General features: G+C 48.2%; 1 protein-coding gene across 3 annotated transcripts in view; it reads right to left on the bottom strand.

Annotated features, from left to right (window-relative positions):
- Positions 1-11,373, bottom strand: part of LUZP1 (leucine zipper protein 1) — a 50,144-nt gene extending 38,771 nt beyond the window's left edge. The window contains exons 1-3 of one of the 3 annotated variants that reach the window (XM_066982751.1): positions 11,185-11,373; positions 9,633-9,700; positions 4,422-5,738 (exon numbers count right to left, since the gene is read on the bottom strand). The gene's annotated coding sequence lies outside the window, so the exon portion shown is untranslated. The remainder of the gene's footprint in view (positions 1-4,421; positions 5,739-9,632; positions 9,701-11,184) is intronic. The other 2 variants (XM_066982749.1, XM_066982750.1) reach the window with 2 other exon arrangements.
- Positions 11,374-19,995: the final 8,622 nt, after the last annotated feature.

The raw sequence follows: 19,995 nt of genomic DNA on the forward strand, positions 1-19,995 counted from the left end.
ATTTGTTAGAGCAGATAGAGACAAGCAGCACTCCTCAGCTCAGTGAGAGCAGGAACACCAGGGGTGAACATTGCTGGAATGAAGAGAGGAGAAGGAAGTGGTCCACCATTTGAAACCCCTCTGCCATGAAGGCTGGCCAGTTTAGGCTACGTCACTGCCGGATCACCTGCTCCAGCAGCATCCTTCAGCTGCTCAAAGGGAATCCTTCAGCAAACTGAGAAGAGCTCTCTGCAGCACCACCTCCCATCTGCTCCTTTTGCAATTCATAAAACCCATGCTCCACTTTGAAGGGAGACCTTGGCTGCTGTCACTAAACCAAGACTCCATCAGGGTCTCTTTCAGAAACACTTACTGGGTGGCAGTGCTCCCAGAGAGCCCTTCTCCGTGCCATCCAGACACGGCACAACAGCAGCAGGCAAGACGAGGCATGACCAGCCACCACGAAGCCCAGCCGCGCCACTGAACAGGAGCAGCAGATACCTCGCCCGCCTGCAGGCACTGACTCAGACATGCAGCAAAGCAGTGATTCCTCCCTGAAGTCATCTGAACTAGGTGGACCTCAGACAAAGCATTTCACAACTTGTGAACGAAGTTTGATTGGTTAACACACTGAATAGTCTCCAAATCCTTCTAGGTCTCCCAAGTCAAACCCCTGGGAACCCTGTCCTCTAGCTGTACCGCAAACACTGACTGTAAGCTGGGACTTCCTTATAATGACAGACCTTTCTCTCCCCAAAGCTCCCAGCCTGCAGCTTTAGAATATATCAGTTTTGTTCACTGGCAAGTGCAAAGTCAAAGGAGGTATTCAGTAGTTTATGTCACTCTGTTAAATGTGATTTATGCAATGAAGACAGCTGGGTAGACTAGAAGACCCTAACAGGAGTCTTTTGTATTCAATTTATTGCTGAAGATACCCTCAAGTAATAAAAAAAATAACTTTTACAAACAGTTGACAGTCTGGATCTTTTTAAGGAGCTTTTTTATGGCTCTGTGAGAGCGTACTCATAGCCATGGAGACAAACACATTAACCTCAAAACTGACATTCAAAGACTAATAAGACAGCGCGATGCTGTCTGCCCCACGCTGCAAAGAACCCAGAAGAAAATTTAGCACATGTACAAACCAAGCAGAGCAGCATTTCTGCAGGTGTGCTGGTGTTTTTCCAAAGCAGCTCTTCTGCTGTAGGTGTCGGTACCCAACACGTTCCCTGTAATGTTAGGGGTCCCTGCCCCTCGTTGGAAGACACCTGCTGCAGCGTCACATCCCACAGGCAGCCATGGAAAGAGAAATTCAGGAATGCGGTCCAGCTGCCCCAGAACAGTGCGGGCAGCCAGGCCACGAGCCATACACCCTCCTGTCACCCTCCACAGACAACAGGAAGGCTCCAAAAGAAGCTGCCAAGATGATATGAGGCAATCAGGCCATTGAAAATGGCAAGCTCAAAATAAATCCTGGATGAATTCATAGACAGAACGTTTTCACCTGTAAGCTGAGCATTGCAAAAGACTGATGGGTGTTTCATACAAGGGACATTGCACCAGAGGCTGGGAAAAGTGCCAAAAGAAGTGAGGGTCTTACTGTACTAGAAGGCAAAGACCAAACATGTTCCCTGTGCTACAGCCTCTTTGCTGGTCTGAGAACAATGAGGTAAAAGGCTTGATGCTCTACCTGACTTTGAGGTCTGAGTTCTGATGACTGGACAAGGGATTCAGCAGCTGCTGTTGGGATTCTCCTTAATGTAGAAGATGGCCAAAGGGACACCTGATCCCTCTATCCAGAAAGGGATCTGAGTTGTTATCCTCCATAGCTTGCAGAAAGTGCTTCCTTTGACTAGGATTGCCACTGACTCTACGAAAGAAAAGCTGTAACTGCACAGTGGGAAGATGCTCCTTAATGTCCAGCTGCCTCCTTCAGCAAGCAGCTTAAATGCTGTTTGTGGGTCAGAAGTGCAGGCCAGGATTTCCAGCAGGAAGGTGCTGAGTGGTACTTCTCCCACAGGACTGAATACATCATGAACTTTGAAGTTCACTGAGCTCCTATGAGCCTCATGTCCACAAGGCCAAAGCTGAGAGGGTTCAACATGCCTAAACAATTCAATACTACTATGGAAAAACTTTGCTCCAAACTCTCAGTTTCATGCTGATAGAAAACCCACAATCTAGATATACCTCACTGATAAGAAAGAAGCAGTTCTCAGGCACCCTGCATTTACGTTTTTAAAAGTCCACTGGCATCTGATGGACAATGGACAACAGGCACTCTGTACAGAAGATGGGCAAATTCTGTTGCTCCCGAAGCACATGTGCTCCTGCAAGCATTACACAGGATGCTAATGATGCTTAATGCCAAGCATTAATTTATCTGAACCCACTACTAAATGAAGATCGGAGCCAAGAGAGGATATATGCTTTTTTGACAAGGCATTTAAGAAGTGGAGAGTGAAAAATCAAATGCAAGCCACAAACGGCAGCAGAGGGTTTCCCTCTAGCACTTTTTCAGGGCATGGCTGGCTAACCTCACTCCCTTGTGTTGTTATTTTTGTGTCCTTTTCCCCCTTGTACTCTCTGGACTGAAGGAAGGAAGGATGTTTCACAGGAAGGAAGGACAGGCTTGGCTGTACTGAGATGGGACCACACAGCTTCCCGCCCAGCGCTGTTCCTTTCTACCAAGGAGGGAAGAAATGGGAAATCTACATTTTATGTCTCGTCTAGGTTGCCACTAAGGTGATGAACTTAATTCCAGGTACCACAGAGCTTAGTCCAGCTCCTGCTCCAAAGGGGGCTGCATCAAAAGGTGCAGCAAGTTGCTCATGGCTCCATCAAGTTGCGAAAATCTTCAAGGACTGTGACACCACAACCCCTGGGACCCTGTCCTATGTTTGACCAATCTCCATTTCTTGTCTCTCATCCTTTCACTGCACACCACTGACGTGAGCTCGACTGTTTCTTCTCCATAACCCCCACCAGGAGAAGGGGATCAGACACCCCCTTCATCTCACCTCTTCCAGGAACCTCAGTTCCTCACCTCCCACACCAAATGCTCGAGCTCCCCAGCTGTATCAGCAACGCTCCGTGACTCCCTGGCTGGACGCTTCAGACCCAGGACATGACTCTTCAGACACCATCTCACCAGCACCGAGCAGAAAACAACCGTCCTTCTCTACCTGTCAGCTGTGCTGTTGCTCATGCAGCCCAGCACGCGCTCAGCCCTCACAACTGCACTGCCCAGGCTTTGCTGACTCCTGTCCAGGGGCTCTTTTGCAGAGAGCCTGTGTGCCCTGCCAGCGTACACACAGCACAGATGGGCTCAGAGGGAAGGACCATGCTGAGCCACACACACTCCAGCAGTCACAGCAGCCGCCGAAGGCATGCAGGACAGAGATCTCTCTTAAAAAGAAAGAGGAAAAAAAAATGCCTTACACTGCAAACAAGCTTGAAACATAGACAATGGAGGCAAAACTGAAAGGTGAATGGTATGGATCTGTGGGTAGGGGCTTAGGAGCAAGTTCCTGTTTAAAGACAGACAGGGAAAGGGTGCTGCAGGACAGGGCTGGCTGCCACCACTGCTCTGGGAAATGTGGGGAAGGTGACCCAGGCTCAAGGAGAATTGTGCTGCAGCCAAGGTGCCTTGCTGCTGATGCTGGGAGGACCTGTCATCCCACCCCGGAGACAACCCATTCCCAATGACAGCAACGCTTTCCAGGACTACAGAACAGCCAAAGCAGACAACAGGGTACAACTGTTTTTCTGCACACAGCAGTTGCTATTTTACCGTGCCTGTGCCTAAAGCCAACCTTACATCCATCCCTAACCCAGCTGTCTGGGGCTCACCTTTGCTGTCTGCACTCCGCAGCATCCAAACAGCCCAGCTTCCAGTCACTGCAGGAGAACGGTCCCCCCTGCCTCCCCAGCAGGTTATAGCATTGCTTCTGCATTCACCTTCAAAAACTCAGTTTCATAGCTTTTCCAAATCACTGATGATCATTTTGCACTCACTCTCTCCTGCACAGCGTCTCTGACAATTTGTTTCAGATAAAAAGAAATGCCCTGTTCCAAACTGTGCTAGTCATTGCTTTGCTCTGCCCAATGCAAAAAAAAACTACGTAAGTGCAACATCAAGAGAATTTAAGAGCTTCTGCAAATACTTCATCACATTCTATAGCCAAATCTCAGAGAAACTGCATGTTATATAGGATACCTTTATGTTAAGACATTAACAACACATTCAACACTAAAAACAATCCCAAACAATAGATATACAGGATGTGATACAAACAATGGAGTGGGAAGCTTCATTAGGATTTCCCAACTGCTCTCAGTTAAAATTCTTACCACAATGCAGTACTAACAGTTACTTATCATCATACAGGAATCGTTGTTCTCCAGTAAAAACAAACGTATTTCCAAATGATTCACACTACCTGAGGAATTAATGTTTTTTCAGCTCTGTTCCAGATCCTAGGTCAGGAATCTCCTTTCTATTCTGGTAAATTCCACCAAGATATCACATGTAACAACAAGTTCTTGAAGCAGTTTCATCAGATTTTCCCTTTAAGGTAACCCACCGCACTCCCACGTGAGGCACAGGCACCTCAAAGGCACAAGCAGCTGAAAGTACTGCAGCGGAATCAGATGATCAGCGTAAGCTTGGAGTTTCTGCAGCCTCCTTTCAGCTTTAGAAATGTAGCCTGTGATTTTCAAAGTCACCCAGCAGGGAAGCCACAAGCCAGTGCAGTAGTTTAAAACCCGGATAACACATAAAGGCAATTTATATAAAAATTTTGAGAGCAAATATGAAAACGAAGTCTGACAGATGCTGCTTCAACACGTGACGAGGTTGCAGCACTGCAGCAAAATCCGTCGTTCCCAGCTGTATGATGTGCTGCACGCAGGCACTATGTGGAAGAGCTGACAATGCCAAGAAGCAGAGTGCTACACTGCTGCAGAACCGTGAACAGTTTTACCTTTCTGCAAGTGTCTGGATTGCATACTATAACAGAGCAAAATGTGTAAGTGAAATAGCTGAGGTAAAGACAAATGGGTTAGAGCTAAAAAGCTGCTCGAGCTTATGTTCATTTTAGCTAGTCATGTAGAAAGGCACGTTTTCAGCTTAGGATGAAGCTACCATTTAGAGTTCAGTTAAAATGCCCAAAGACTGAAACACAAACCCGAAAACTATTGACACGGGTGACTATTGACACACAGTGACAATGTTTTCTTGCCAGCCTCTATTCTACCTTTCCTACTATGGCAGTTGTATTTCTGATTCAGCACACTTGCTGCTGCCCACTCCTGTAGCATTAGATGCGAGTGCTGGGCTGACCTGCACGTTGTCCGTGGGTTCCCAGAGCGGGAGAGGTGCTGTGCTGCAGCCACGGGAGCCTTCCTCAGCTGCCTGGCAGGATGACTGCTATGCTGTGACACAGGTTGGGCAGCCCTCTCACATCACCTCCTACAGAAGCAGAAGCTTTTCTCTCCTACTGTGCAGCCTGACACATGAGCCTCAAGCTTCAGGGGCTTTGTAATATTAACCACCAAAGTTCATTCTTACCAGGGCTAAGAAAGCCTCAGTTCTCATATCCTCCTCCTGCTGCTCTGCTCCTTCAGAGACAGGCAGCGCACACTCAAGGATCTGTCTGGTCTCAGCCACAAAGGTGTTTGCAGGGTGTCTGAATGAAATCTGTCCCGTTCCTTCTGAGCAAGCGATCACAAATCCACTCAAGAAACAAGGTCTTCCACTGCAAAAAGATCGTATTTATATTCACCAACCACCTCTCAGAGAACCATCAAGTTTGCAATTTAAAATTGCAAACCTCAAAAATGGCTAGGTGAACGAGTCAATTTGAAACTAAGTGAAGTCTGATACCCAGGTTATATGGGAGGTCAAACTATGACTTCACCTATGACTTAAAAACCAATTAGCTAGGTAAATTCAGAACTATGTTTACATTCAGTGGCCAGTACACGCAGAACAGATAAAAATCAAAGCCTACACTTTCCCTTCACGACATGAAGGAGGCAAAACCACCACACATTTCTCCCCAAGCCAGGGCAGATTGCGAGGGGGTGGTGAGGGAGCACAGGTCCTCTTCATCCCAGAGCACCGCATGCAAGAAGCAGGACCTGCCCGCAGCACCAGGCGGCCAGCCTGCTTCTGCCTCGAAGGGAGGAACGAGGGCTGGCACCAAGCACAGCCATGCTGCGGACTCCCAGCTCCATGGGGCTGGGCAGCGCTGGGACGAGGCAGCACAGAACGGCCAGTGTCGAGTCACAGTGGGACGGGGAGCGGCAGAGGGAAGCCTTCCCCTTGCACAAGATACATGCATGCATTAGCAGCTTTCCAGAGAGTCTGGGAGACCAGTGGATTTTGCTGGCCTAAGTTCAATCAGACCCCAGATGATATGGCTCAAAAGTTACTTTGAGAAGAAAATGTTTGAGGTGTGCTGAATCCAGTGAAGCTCTGGCACACAGGGCCAAAATTGTTTGGACTTAAGTACAGTAACTTTTCCACTATAGCGCTCTAAATGTGAAGTCTGCACTACTGATGCTCAAGTGTGGACAGCGCTTTGTGTGAGCTGCAGCTTCCCAAACACAGAGTGCCCAAAGTCACCACGAAAGCGAAGTGATGGTGCAGATGCAAACAGGGGCATGCAGGTGGCAATCCTTAATACAATCAGGGAACATTAACATTGCAAAACTGACCTCACAGTGTCCAGAACAGATCCTCACACTGATGATTCAGTCATTTTTAGACAGGCCTGCCCTGTGCCTGACACTACTTGTGCCTTCTACCCCCACGCTGCCCCTCTCCAGCCCGACAAGTGTCCTCTGCTAGGACAGAAGTAGGCAGGGTTAAAGGGGCTTGGGGGCAGCTAATTAACTTTCACCCAGATCCACTCTTGCCACATGGCTGTACACTGCATCAGCTGGGGGAGAACTGGAAAGAGCACCCAGAGGAGAAAGCTGCCAGGAGGAGGGGAAAGGCAAACCCACCTCCCTCAACCACCATGCCCACCTGCACTGACCTAGCATTTCCCCAAACCGTGACTGGACAAAATGTAGAAGTCCTGTTGTCTCCTCCAAGTTGCAGCAGCAAGCATCAGCTCCCATTTGTTTGTCACACAGACAAACATCACTTAGCAGCTGATGTCTCCCTACATTTTACAGCACTGTATTTTGGCAACCTTGTTCCTAAGCAGATAAATGCTCCATTTCATTCCCTGGGCTACTGGTGTGGATCCTAATGGGTTCCACCACCGGCACAACTCATCCAGCTCTCACTGCTACAGACACAACACTCATGGCAAAAAACTGCATAGCAGGCTGAGTATCATATTAAAACTAATTTAAACTTTCTAAAAACCCTCCATCTTTTCAACCCTTCATTATAAGAGTGCATTTACCTTTCTGTATCGTGCTTCTATGAGAATCTCAAAAGTTCAGTAACGTAAACACTACATTTGCTGTACAACCCCTATGAGCAAGCACCGAAATAGTCTCAGCTCTGTTTCACCAAGAAGGAAATAGAAACTGCTTGTGTATGGTGTTTGTGCTCCTGTGTCTACTGCCAGTGCACTTAGACAGGTGCAACAAACAGCCTTGCCTATCTTACTCCACCCTGCTTGAGGGTTAAAGAACAGAGGACTGAACTGTGCCTTACAACCCCTTATCTGTTGAGATTAGGGCCCCTACAGGGGAACATCACTGCCAAAACCTACAGAGACACAAAAAGGGTAAGACCTAAACTGGCACGTTTTGTTGGCTAAAATCCAATGCCATACTTCACACACTCTGATTTTCAGGCTGCTGAGACAACACAAATCCCACCACCTCCACAGGAACGGTACACACGGGTACCAATTGCTCATGGGTTTTTCCATCAAACTGAATCTGTCACCAACTCCAAGCCCTCAATTCTAGAGATATGACCGACCATCCACAGTGTCTGCAATGGGTGACCTCGGTCAGCAGATGGAGAAGTCTGCCTTTGTCTGTTCATCTGGGCAAACAGCCGAGTCTGGGATGGGTGCAATGAATCCCACCTTTGGTGACCACTGACAGTAGAAGAGATCAAATTAAAGTACTCAAAAACCTCAAAAAAATATAGGCTGTGAAAAGCAAAGGGAATAACAGTATTAAAAGGTGAAGCAGACCACCAGCACCAGAGATGGAAGAAGCAATAGCAAGCAACACTTGCTTATCAGCTGTCACCAAGTATTTCAAAATGTGTGCTTTCTGCATCACATACACAGATCCAAATGTTACCTAAGAAAAAAGACTGTACAACAGTTTTACACAAGTGCTCTCCTTCCAATATGTTTTAAGAGTTCCCATCACTTGCATTGCAGTAGTTAGTGCAAAACATGCTGCCGCTCCTGATCATCATCATGTCAATCTTCCAAAGCAAATGGCCTCCTAAACAGGATTATTTGCTTCATTTGCGCTTAACGTTTGCATCAAAACTGTTCCATTTTGTGATTTGGCTCAGTTACACCAACCAGACTTTTTGAAAAACTTCTGAAAATAACAAGGTATGTCTCATTTGTTTCCTTGCTGACCACTGCCCTTGGTGGGAAGGAATGGCTTCACAGAGGACGAGCACAATCTCAGAGTACCTGTGTACAATGCTAGGGTTAGATCATGCTCAAAGATTTAATCACCAGCTCATCCAAAAGAACAAAATAACTTGGCCTACATTGTTAGTAAGGCACACTGTTATTTTTGTTTTGTTTTTAATTACCATCTCTGGTCACAGCCAGACCTGAGAGTACTCTTTATGCATGAAAATCTATTTTTGTCTACGTTTACTAACTTATGTTAAATACATAAACTCAGTAGCTTATTTGCAGCTGGGCCAAATTTTCAGAGCACAGAGAAAGCCAGATGAGCTAGCAAAGAGACCATGTTGCCATAACATATTTTGGCTTCCTATAAAGTAGAAATCAGTGAGCTTGCCCTTAACTGGAGTAAGAAAATTTTACCATTTAAAAGGATTAAAGGAAAGCTGAGGCTGAAGGGCCACTTGGACCAGAACAAAGGCAGGGAAGTTAGTTACCAAGGACCTGCCTACTCATAAGTTATTCTATGCTTCCATATCTCCTTATCCTGACTTACTCCTGCCCTCAGGAATTTTTAGCTACATGCCCAAAAGAAACACAGCAAACAGCTTTCCAAGCTTTCCTCCACTTCCAGGGCCTGGCCTGTTAGAGAGGGCTTAGGTGACCCAACCAGTCCCAGCTGCCAGGGCACAACCCCAGACAGGGGCTGTGCTCACCACAGCTGAGCAGGGTCCTGCTCCGCAGCCCCACACACAGCCAGTGTTCCCCAGCGCCTTTTGGAGCCTTCTGGGAGCCTGTCCAGCTCAACAGCTTGGCAGGCAGCAAACGCAGGAAGAGAGAGCAGATCCTTTTCTGCTGTATGAGCAAGCTTAATCAGTACTGGGAAGAGTTCGAGTACCGGAGCCAGTGCAGCCATCCTTACTGCCGTGGATCCGACACAATAGAGGAATTATGCTTCTGCAAGTACCACCGATGTGAAATGGCCACGTAGCACACTGCGCCTACTGAAACACATTGACTGGCCATGGGCTTTATTAACTAACCAAAGCATATAATTGTTGGTTTTGTACTCACACATGTAGTAGAAATACAGAGGAATACTGTCCCTCTTCATTATCCAGTACGCAAGGAAATGCGTGTCTCTGCCAAAAGACCGTAGGCATATGGTAAGTAACTGCATTTTTTCTAAATCCTGAATGCCGAAGAAAACTCCAGGGTTGTAAAATATTTCCCCTTTTACTATCATCACTATGCAGTACCGCTTAGGAGAGATTCCGCCCAGGAAGCTCTCAGTTCAACTAGAGACTTGATAAGAAACAACCTCAATGCATGCTGCAATTGTGAGCACTATTTTCAGTGACTTTGTGGAGAATTTTAATAGCATTTATGCACCTATTAAAATCTAATCCAACTACACCTAATCAGAAGGTGCTGACTAGTTGGTATGGTCACTTTAACTTAGGTTTGATTGGTTTAAAGGCTTCAAGTGCAGCATTAGAAAATAAAATGCAAATTTGCAATGAAAGTGTGGTCACCAAGGACAACCACCAAAGGTCTGCTACTCCACTTGCTCTACATACCAACAACTTGTGACACCTGGCAAAGCCAATTGCAGTATTTTAGTAAGTTTTATGAGGAGAAAAGAAAGGAGATTCTGTGATGTTAAATCAATGAATTCCCTCAAGACAAGGGAGCAAAGAGGGCTTAACCTGATTAACAAGGGAGCATCAGAGAAGCTCACACATAACAGGGAGAACATTATTCATCATAAATAAGAGCGGGTGGGCTGGGAAAGAGAGGAAAAATCAGATAAATAACTGACAGGAAAGCAGGCAGATAGTTGCAGGAGAAAAAAAAGAAAAACTGATGGCTATTCACAGGAACCCCATGCCTTAAGCGTCTAGAAACCTCAAGAAGGTCAACTACACGATAACCGTAGCAGAGAACCCTACGCCCAGCGTTGGACGTGTATTAGGCATTTATTTGTCTCCAAAACGTCGGTGAATTTCCGCACGCCTTTGCAGAGTACCCGCAGCGCTCCAGCCTGGCGAAAAGGCCGTGTGCCTTCCGGCCGGCCGCGCCGCGACCCCGCGGCCAGCCGCGGGCCCCGCTCCGTCCCCGCCGCCGGGTGAACGGCTGCTTCAGGAGCTCGGGAGATTCCTCGGAGGCAACCGAGCAGAGCCCGAGCCCGCCCGCGGGCGGCTCCCACCGGCGGCGGGGCAGCCCCGCGGGGCGCCGCACTGCTCTCGCCGAGCTCCCCGGAGCGACCGCCGCGGGCCGCGCGGGCGGGCCGGGCGCGGGGCCAGTGCCGGAGCCCGCCAGGCCCCGGCGCGGCGGGGCAGGCCCGGCCCGGCCGTTCCCGGCAGCGCGGCCTCGCCGCGGTCGGGGTCTCGCCGCCGCCACGCCGCGGGCGCCCCGGTCCCGCGGCACCCGCCCGGCGCGGGCGGCTGGAAGGCGGTCTGCCGGCAGCGCAGACAAAGCGGATGCCTCGAATTCCTCCCCACCCCGCCGGTCGGGCGGAGGCGGCGGCGTCGCGGGGCTCCGGACGGGGCCGCGGCACCCGCCCGCCCGCGGCCCTCCCCGCCACCCTCCGCCGAGCCCGCCCGCGGCGCCCACCTCTGCCTACCTGGGCAGCGGCAGCGGCCGCGCTCGGCCTCCGCCCGCGGCGCGCTCGGTCCGCGCGGGCAGCCGCCGGGCCGACCCGGGCTGGGGCAGCCGCGCCGCGACTCGGGCAGCCGCAGCCCGCGGGGCTCGGGCTCGGGCTGCGGGTCCGGCCGCTGACAATGAGAGGCGGGCCGCGGCACCGGGCGGCGCCTGGCGTCACCGCGGGGGGAGCAGGGCTGGCGGGGCGGGGGGCGGGAGCACGGCGCTGCCGGGCGGGGCGGGGCGGGGCGGGGCGGGGGTCCCGGGCCTAGGCCCTGCTCCTGCTCCGTGCCAGCCGGCCCGGCCGCGGTACCGCCCCGCGGCGCCCTCCGCCGGCGCCCGGGCCCAGATCCTACGGCTTCCTTCGCTTTCTCCGTAGTTGGGAGAAGCCGGTGAGGGACCTTCGGCCATTTTGGGGGAAAGCCGGGCGTGGGGCTGCCGGCTCGGACCAGGCCTTGCGCAGCCGGGCGGCCCTGCGCCCGCCGGGCCCCGCTGCCCGCCCGGCCGGTCCCGGGGGCGCGGCCGGAGCTAACTTTATCTTAGTGCCTCCGGTGGAGCAGGTGGAGGTGGCCTGGAGGAGGCTGCGGTCCGTGGAGAGCCCCCGCAGGAGCAGGCCCCGGGCCGGAGCTGCAGCCATGGAGAGGAGCCCACGCAGGAGCAGGGGGTCTGGGGGGAGCTGCCGCCCGTGGGGGACCCGTGCTGGAGCTGTTTGCTCCTGGGGGATGGACCCCGTGGTGCGGAGCCGTGTGGGAGCAGTTCTTGAAGAGCTGCAGCCCCCGCAGGCTCAGTTCGGGAAGGACGGCATCCCGTGGGAGGGACCCCACGGGGAGCAGGGGCAGAGAGGGACCGAGAAGGAGCGGTGGAGACTGTGTCATGGACTGACCGCAGCCCCCGTTCCCCGTTCCCTTGCGCTGCTCAGGGGGAGGATGTAGAATAGGGTGGGTAGAGTGAAGGTGTTTTAGTTTCTCACTGCTCTAGTTTGTTAGTAATGGGCAATAAAATACCTTAATCTCCCTATGCTGACACTGTTTTACACGTGAGGATGATTGTTGAGTGATTTCCCTGTCCTTATCTCAACCCTTGGGCCCTTTTCATCTTATTTTCTCCCCCTTTCCTTTTGAGGAGGGGGAGTGAGAGAGCGGTTGTGGTGGAGCTCAGCTGCTCAGATGAGTAAAACCACCACAGGTATGTGCAACCCAAAGATGTTTAGATGGAGCTGGAGACAAAAGGCCTTGTCCAAATGGACCAGCACCAAATGGAAAAAGCTGTTCAAAGTATTTCTCTGCTATTAAGCAAAACCCCAGGAGTGACGTAATACAGAGTTTTTCCTAGAGGGTGGTGTGATGATGGACACTGAGAGTGATAGCTATCAATGCCTTTGTATAGCATTGGGCTGGAACTGCCCATTTAGGTCAAAGGAGGATCGGGTCAGCAGCTGATGAGTGCTTCCAGCCCGCAGGCAGACTTGGAAGTCTTATAATGCATTGTCCCCTTTTACTAGTAGGTGTGTTAGCTATAGTCCAATACTGTATATTTATTACAATACTGTTATGTATATATATTCCAGTTTATTCCAAATAAATTTCAGGCAATGCCAAAGGAAGATGCTTCAAGTGCTAGGTGATTCATCTTGTAATGCTCTGGTAGAATATTGTGTGTGTTCACATGGAGTTGCAGGAATGCAATACCAAGAACACAACAGTGATACGATATATCTTGTTAGTACAAAGATTCACCTAAGACATTTAGTTGTGTTGTTTTTTGACATTTCATGGTGTGCCCTTATGACCAGGAAAACCATTTAGTGAACTGAACTGCTCCCCAAGGACAAGGAAGGAACAAAAAACAAGTGAAAAATGTGTGCTTTCTGCTCCCTGACAACGTGCCACCTGTTGGCTCCTGTGCCTTGCTGGTGGGAGAAGCCTGGGGGATCCATTCTGGGACATGGGCTAGTCAAAGGGCCCATCTCTGCCAGCAGGTTCGGCACCATCATCTTGGGTGCCAGGTGTAGAAGGCTGCATGTAATGAGTGGGACCTGCAGCAGGGCTGGGCTGACACCCCCAATTGGCTGGCTATGCTCATACTTACTGAAGGCTCACCAAAATGCTTCGTCATTCTAGCATATCCCAAAGGCCCAGAGCTCAGCTCATGGCCCCTGGCAGCACTATCAAGTTTCCCCAGGGTGGCAGAGGTTAGGCTTTGGAAATGGCAGCTAAGTCACAGCTCTTGAAGAAAAGTCCCCCCTGGAGCCCAGGGATGAAAACACTGTTCTAGCACTGACCAGGGATGCTGAGACTCCTGTACCACAGTCTCCAGGAGGACAAGGTCAGTTATCTCCTCAAAACTCCACGCCTCTGATATGCTGTGGAGGTATCCTCTTAGGGCAGAAGGGAGTGATTGGTCTCACAGTGTGCATTTACTATCCTTGTTCCCAGTTCAGCCCCCAACATTATGGAGGTTTGGGTGCTGGGATGGATACAGGGGGACAACATTCAGGAGAGGATGAGAAGGGAAGGGCCAGAAAGTGGGATGTGTCTCCCCACCGTAGGCTCTCTCCTTGGTGTATCCTTCAGTATCATCTGTGTGGATCGCACCTGCTTTTGTTGTTAGCAGTTGGCTGCAGTGGTCTGTGCGGGATCACTCCTGGCACCCAGGTAGGCTACTTAGCAGCCATTGATGGGTATCTGAGGAAGACAGGTTTCTAGTGGTAGTACTGGCATTCTGCTTTGAGTTTTGGAAAATCAGCACCCATCCTTTCAAGCCAAGAGATGGCCATTGTACCTGTGCCCCAGGCCTTAGTGAGTCCTCATCATGCATTCAGTCTCTTCTCCCAAGCAACAAGCAAAAGGACAAGAGGAAATGGCTTCAAGTTGCGCTGGGGCAGTTTAGGTTGGATATTAGGACAAATTTCTTCACTGCAGGGGTTGTGAGGCATTGGAACAGGCTGCCTGGGGAAGTAGTTGAGACATCATACCCAGAGGTATTCGAAAGACACGTAGATGTGGTGCTTAGAGACATGGTTTAGTGGTAGACGTGGCAGTGCTAGGTTAATGGTTGGGCTTGGTGATCCTAGGGGTCTTTTCCAACTTAAATGATTCTCTGATTAATGCAATCAACAGAGTCATGCTCATTATGGGCTATGGAGGATGCTTCTCAGTCTCCTGTGCCACAATATGTCAGCAGCATTTGGACAATGAACTGATGGGAGGCAGTCAAGGGAGGTGTGAGGGAAATACTGAGGAACATGCTGAGCTCTAAGGAGAAATAAAGAAGAACAAAGAAGCCAGAAGGTTCAGATACCAAAACTGTATCTGAACCAGCTTCCAGGTGAGGATTCCAGTGTGAGGAAGAGACAGTGACTGGAAAACCAGGGAATGTCAGTGTGTCAGACCTCTGGATCAGCATGGGAGACGCCCTACCCACTGTGGTGGAAGTGGCATGGCTGCAGCTGACGATACCATGGATGTGGCAACAGGCCTGCAGCTGTCTGAGGAGATACGCTGGCGAAAAAAGCTGTGTTGTAGGGTTAGAGAAAGTTTTCTCACAGAAAAGGAAATGTGATGCATGACCTAAAGGAAATGAGGAGAAATAAGGAAGCTCTAGCTGTCCTGAGGGGAAGGAACACTTTTTTTCCTTTCTTATTTGTGGGGACTTAGTGCGTCCAATGGAAGCATCAGACAAAATGGCAGAAAGGGGCAAGTGGGGACGTAAGAAAGTGCTGAAGGCAGACCTAGCTCTGGGCTGCAGTGGGGAATACTGAGCCAAAGTTTGGCAACAGAGGCAACCTTTTGCCAAAAATTGGCAGAGGAGACAAGAACAAAGTCAGGGAGCCCAACTCACCCTGAAGAGTAAAGGGAACTAGCAGCGGGGCAAGCTACGCAGGGGCTGGAACAGGAAGAGGAAAGAGGATGCAGAGGCACAGGGCGAGGGAGGAGAAGATACACCAGAGGTTATGCTGTTGGTGCTGTGCTTAGGGTGGGCTGGAGAAGGTCACTGTGCTTGTGCGCTTGATATGAATAGCAGAGTGGGTTAAAGTTGGGAGGGAAGCAGTGATCTCTTTCCCCCAGGTCTCTTTCTTATCTCAAAGACTGTCACTGTGGCGTGGCAGCTTCCTCTTCTTATAGTACTTGGCAGAAAAGGTTGTGTATTCCCAAGGGTGCAGAGTGTAAATAATGTGACCAGAAATGAGGTGGGGGGAGGGGAGATGAAACGCCCATAAAATCATGAATAGTATGGGGAAGCAACAGAAACTGTCAGCATGTCTGACAACAGAAGGGTGTAGCAGGTTTATACAAACAAAAGTAGCTCTTGCAGTTTATGCACTGCTTGATAGCATGAGAAGTGCATGACCACAGGATGCCACAAACACCAGAGATATGAGTAGGAAAAGGGATTAGACAGGCTCACGGGTAACAGATTTCTCAGTAGCTATGAAAAATATCTAGTCATCTAGTCTGTGAAGTGCCTGAAGTGACTTTTCAGATGCTCTTTCTGTTCTGTACTTGCTGTTTCTATGGTGAATTTAAATGAGGTATGTAAGTTGATCTAACAGCTTGCTAATGATGATACATGCAGTTCTGTCCTGTCCTCCTGAAACTACTTTTGAGTCTGTCCTGCTTCTGTTGCACCACTTCTAGCATTTGTTCTGTTCATTAAACTGGCAGAAAATTAACACGAAGTGAATACTTTTCTGCCAGTTTAGTGAGTTGAATCAGCCCACGGGTTTATGAGCCAGTGGCATCCATCAAAACAAAATTTTTTGTTGCTCTCTGCAAGGAAGATGAGAAGTTTTTTTTAATGGCAGTTGAAATTCTTACATTATTACTTGATTGCAGGGCTTCAACCTTTAAGTATTAACATCAGGGTCATGATAAGATCCCAATATTTATTGAATTAGCTTCTAAAAGCTTCTGACAGAGCTGGAGCCTTGGCTATGCTAGGTGCCACACAGACTTTAGGAATATGAATAAACACAGTTAAGTGGGGAAAAAAAAGAAACATTGACTCCTATGTTGTAGTTACAAGATTCTACCATGATGTCCCCTGGGAGCCCACAACCATATCAAGGTACAGCAACAAAGGTACTGATCTCTGAGAAGCAAGCAGCAACATCAGAAACAGGACAATGTCATATTCAGTTCATACCATCTTCCTCCTGGTAACAAAGCATATGCTGTGGCATTACAGTGACAGTGCCACATCATCTTTAGACCAAGGCTCTTCATCTCTGTCTTCACCAGCATCATAAGACAGAATCTGACATATCGGGAGAACAGCATAATGGGTAGTGGTTGCTGTTGGCAGTAATAAACGGGATTTGCATGCACTCAGAGCTAGGTTTGTCTGAATATGTTAGACAACTCCAGTACAGACTCAAGTCTCATTTCAGTCTTTCTTCCAAGGCAGTGGAAATGTCATTAAAGTCAACTGAGTTTAGGGGGTATTTCACCCCTTCCTGGAGCAGACATCATAAAAATATCAGCTGAATTAGGCATACACATGAGACCAGAAGGATGCCTTTGAGAGTGCCAGGAAAGCTAGCTAATGTCATCGCAAGACTGCTTTTTATAATTTTTTGAAAGGTCCTAGGGAAAGTTCTGGTAATTGAAAAAAAGACAGATGTCTTCTTCCTTAGTTGTTGGAATATCCTGCACTGAAATCTAATTGCAGAGTTCTGCAGTGAACACACAATGCTTTGACTTTTATTTATCTAATTCTTCTGTTTTGAATAAATTCTAATTTGTCATTGAAATAACTATGTGTTGGAACAACCACAATATGTACTTCTTTACAAATTAAAAAAAAAAAGTGTTTTACTGTACCTTTGTGCTCAATATTACCAGAGTTTAACTGGAGAGGCTCTTAGAAATCACGCAGCTCTCGTGTGCCTTCTTTGAAATGCATTTGTATTCTCTTGACTGTGATCCACAGACGATTAATGACACGGTAAATATGGACATTGATCTCTGACATAACAGCCTCCTCCTTTCAGCTGTGTGATGTTATTTATCTTTCATTTATGATCCTTAGTTAGTGTTTTCCTATGCTAGTTCCACATCATTTTTTTTTTTCAAATATGAATTTCTGAAGCATTATACCAAATATTTACCAGCATTGACAATGGTGTAATATTGGACCATATGCCTTTTTGAACTAGCCTATAATCAAAGAAAGGGGACAGTTTCTTTGTTCTTGAATGACAGTGTCTTGTAATTGCCCAAAGAACAGTAGTGGATCATGTTCTATTCTACGATATTTTGCCATTCTGTTCATCATTGGAAGTAGGCAAGACAAGGGAAGAACAAAAATATAGTTGATCCAGATGAGGCAATGGGAATGGACCATCTAGCCTCTCAAAGGACCATTATCTGTGGTTTTGTGATACATGGAAGTCCTCGCATTGTGTAGATGAGAAATGTTCAGGTGACAATTTGTATCAAAGGCCTTACAGAAGTCCAGGCAGATGACATCAGTAGCTCTTCCCTTGTCCACCGATATAGTCAGTCCATCTTAGAAGGCCACTGGATTAGTCAGGCACGATTTGCCCTTAGTGAAGCCATATAGTCTGTCTCTAATCACCTTCCTATCCTCCATATGTTTTGACATGACATCCAGAAGGATCTGTTCCATGATCTTACTAGGCACCAAGGTGAGACTTACTGGTGGGTAGTTTCCAGGATCCTCCTTGTGACCCTTTTTAAAAAGGGGTGCAATATTCCCTTTTCTCCAGTCACTGGGGACCTCTCCTGACAGCTAGGACTTTTCAAGTATGATGTGGAGAATAGTTTAGCAACCACATCAGCCAATTCCCTTAGGACCCTGGGATGCATCTTGTTGGGTCCCATAGTCTTGTGTATGTTCAATATGGTTCGTGTCCCACCATGTCTCAGTGGTAGTGATTAGGTCATAGCTTTCTAAGTACACAGTGGCTTCCAACTTCTGTTTGTTACCAAAGCTATATGCATTAGTATAGAGACACTTCAGTTGGACTATCAACCCTGTCACCTTTTTAGAGGAACATACTTTGAGGACTTTAACAGGTTTTTCAGTGTTGGTTCCTAATACATCAGTAGCTCCTGGCTCTTCTCTGTTACTCAAAACTCCATTCCCTTCCCCTGCTAAGTCTAGTTTAAAGCTCTCCTTATAACTTTGGCCAGCTTGTTAACTTTAGCAAGTCAGTTCTTTACTGTGATTTTAGTAAGGCTTTCAACACTGATTCCCACAATATTCTTGTAACCAATTTGGGATGTTGTAGTCAGGATGGATGGACAGCTTGATACCAAGCAGAGTACTAGAGAGAACTATTTTGAGATCTGTCACGTTTAACAACTTTATCAATGGCTCAGAGGAAGCAACAGAGTGCACTCAGGTTTGCAGATGACAATGAGCTGGGGAGACTAATCCATACGTTCATGGGCAGAGCCACCATTCAGAGAAACCTAGACAGGTTTAACAAAGGGGCCAATGGAAACCTTATGAAATTCTGCAAGGACAAATGCAAAATCCTGCACCAGGGAAGGAAGAACCCTTTGCAATGTAACAGGCTGAGTACTGACTGGACGGGTAGCAGCTTTCCTGGAAAGGACCTGGGAGTCTTGGTAGGCAGCAAGCTGAACAGGAGTCAGCAGTGTGTCCTGGCAGCAGAGAAGGCTGTATTAACAGAAGCATTGCTGATAAATCAAGGGAAGTGATTATTATGTTCTACTCAGCACTTGTTAGAGCACATCTAGAATATGACTGTGTCCAGTTTTGGGCCTCAGTCTTGGAAGGCTGAAAAGAACCCTCAGTAACCTCGTCTGATGTCACAACTGGCCCTGCTTTGAGTAGGATTTTAGACTAGCAACCTCCAGAGGTCCCTTCCAAGTGAATTACTCTGTTAGTGTGTTGTGTGTCCTCAGATCTGAGCAAGGACTGATACACTTGCTATCATTGCCTCTATCGGTATTTCTAATTAAATGTTGGCATCAGCTACTCCAAGTCTTTGATTTCAAGTTTAGAACCAGGTATCAGGACACCTGAAGGACACTGTAGAAGATGCTCCCTCAGTGAAATGCAGACAAAAATTCAGTATTACTTGGACAACCAAGTGGCAGCTTTGCTGCCAAGTTTTTGCAGGAACACCGTGACCTTAGGGCTCACTGCTAGCGTGATGCCTTGGAGCATGAGGTAGGAACAGGATTAGTAGTTCTTAAGGGACCAGTCTGAAGGCAAGCCCTGCCTTAGGCAACATGAAGTTATCAGACAACAAAAAAGGCTTTTTCAAGTTCATCAATAGCAAGAGGTCAAAGGAAAACATTGGACTGATATTTGAAGTAGATGGTCACCTAACAGCTAAGGATGAGGAGAAAGTGGAAGCATTTAATGCCTTTTTTGCCTCAGCATTTAATAGCTACAACAGATCTTGGGCTGTCCGGTCCTCAGAGTTGGAGGACCATGACTGAGGGATCAGTGACTTTCCATCTGTGGTCACCAAAATTCTAAGGGAACTGTTTTATCAGCTCAGCATTCATAAATCCACGGGGCCTGACAGCCATTCATGCCAGAGTATTGAAGGAGTTAGCAGATGTTATAGCTGGATCCTTTTCTGCAATTTACCAAAGATCTGGTGAGTCTGAGGAGGTCCCTGCTGACTGGAAGTTGGTCAGTGTTACAACCACCAACAAAAAGGGCATGAGAGAAGACCTCTCATGGAGACAGGAAACTACAGACCTGTCGGTCTAACCTCAGTCCCTCAAAAAGTTATGGAGAAGATTGTAAGGCATTTGAAGAACAAAGCTATTACCAAGCATAAGCA

Source organism: Anser cygnoides, chromosome 24 (genome assembly GCF_040182565.1).
Source record: "Anser cygnoides isolate HZ-2024a breed goose chromosome 24, Taihu_goose_T2T_genome, whole genome shotgun sequence".
NCBI lineage: Eukaryota > Metazoa > Chordata > Aves > Anseriformes > Anatidae > Anser > Anser cygnoides.